Source organism: Gossypium raimondii, chromosome 7 (genome assembly GCF_025698545.1).
Source record: "Gossypium raimondii isolate GPD5lz chromosome 7, ASM2569854v1, whole genome shotgun sequence".
Classification (NCBI taxonomy): Eukaryota; Viridiplantae; Streptophyta; class Magnoliopsida; order Malvales; family Malvaceae; genus Gossypium; species Gossypium raimondii.
Window position 1 is genome coordinate 41,302,104 of NC_068571.1, and position 1,798 is coordinate 41,303,901.

A 1,798-nucleotide genomic window follows, 5' to 3' on the forward strand; every position below is an offset into this window, starting at 1 on the left:
GTTAATAATAATAATGAATAGTCAAATTTTGAAAGTATGTATAACAAAATATAAATATTAAATAAATAAATAATGAAATGACGATAATAAGACTAATAGTTGAAATAAAATAAACTAATAATAAAAAGGAATAATAAGAATAAAATCAAAATAAGATAAATAATAAAATAAAAAATAAACAAACTAATTAAAAATATGAGTAAGTAAATAAATGAAAACTAAAAAATAATTAAAAATTTAATAGTGAACCAACAGATAAATAAACAAGTGAATATTAGGTAAAACAGTTCAAAAATAATAATAATAATAGTGGTAAAAATAAAAATAAAAATATTAGTAATAATAAAAGTAATAGTAATAGTAATAATAACAATATTAATATTAATATTAATTATAATAATAATGGTAATGATAATAATAATAATAATAATAATAAGTAATAATAAATACAATAAGAGGAATAGTAATATTAACAAAATAATAATAATGGTAATACTATTAAAATTAATTAATTTAATAGCAAAAATGACAAAAATGACTAATTTGAACTTAAAATAGAAATTTTGGGGCAAATCCACAAATAAATAAAAAAAGGACCGAAACGAGTGCACGAATAATAAGGAGGGACTAATGGGGAAAATATCCCTACTCTCCAAAATGCAGCGCTTTACACGGGACTCAAATGAAATCAGAATAAAATTTTAGGGCAAAATTAAAAAATAGAAAGAACTTGATTATAAAGCAATAGAAAAGCGGAAGGGCTAAAAGTGCAATTGTCCCATCCATTAAGAAATGCGCGGATCCTAGGACCAGATCGGGTCGGCACGCGGGTATGGCCTTATACGACGCCGTTCTTTCAAAAAAAAAAACACAAATTAACCCTAGCCTTCTCTGCTAGGGTTTTCAAAAATAAATTTCCTAAGCCGCCGCCAGCAGCCAGGCCATTCGAAGGCCTCCGATCCTCGCCCAACTCTGATCACAACGGAGTGAACCAAGGTTCGACCACCAAGTAAACCTCTAGTCTCTTTATTGTTTTGTTTATATATTTGCGATAAATAAAATAAAAAAACAAATCACTTTCTTTCAATAATTTTTGATTTCTTTCGTATGTTTTCACTGATTTTTTCCTGATTTTTTTGTCCCTTTTTACAAAATCAAATCTGCTTTTTATAGCAGATAATGGAAACAAGGTAAGAAAAATCTAATGTGTTATTTGCTTATTGATTTTTCGATTTTCTTGCTATTTTTCCTGCCTATCTGTTTGTTGCCATCTTTGTTATGCAGGTACAACCAGCTGGAGGTGCGTGGCGGAGGTGCACGTGCATGAAGGGTGGTGTGTATGGCTGCTGTGCGAGGGAGGTCCGGCGCCTTGACTGTTCCAGAAACCCTAAAGTTTCTGGAAGCTGCTTCTTTGGGCCTTTTTGTTTTTCTGTATCGGGTTGGGGTTTGGGGTTATTAATTTGGGCTTGGTGTTGGGTTAATTATTTTGGATTAGGCCTTTAGATTTTATTTTGTAATCTGGACTGCTTAATTGGACATTTTTATTGGCCTTATTTATTTACACGGGCCCGGGCAAAAATTGGGCCTTACAGTGATAAATAGTGAACCCTTAAGGCCTTTTTAATTTTTGTAGTTACCTTGCTCTTAACTCTCACATTACTTTCTTAGCCTCAGATCCCAAGCAGTTTTGGGATTGGTTCTGTAACACCCTATAACCCCAAACCGTCGCCGGAACAGGGTTACGAGGCATTACCAGACATATCAAACAGTTTACGAATAATTCATAATAAAATAACAA

The 1,798-nt window shown here is 31.3% G+C and overlaps 1 long non-coding RNA gene across 1 annotated transcript; it reads left to right on the forward strand.

The window, feature by feature from the left end:
• The first annotated feature begins 930 nt into the window (after positions 1-930).
• Positions 931-1,714, forward strand: LOC105761787 (uncharacterized). The gene is made up of 3 exons (XR_008197620.1): positions 931-996; positions 1,174-1,190; positions 1,285-1,714. It is a non-coding gene; the product is annotated as an uncharacterized LOC105761787 (long non-coding RNA).
• The last annotated feature ends 84 nt before the right edge of the window (positions 1,715-1,798 follow it).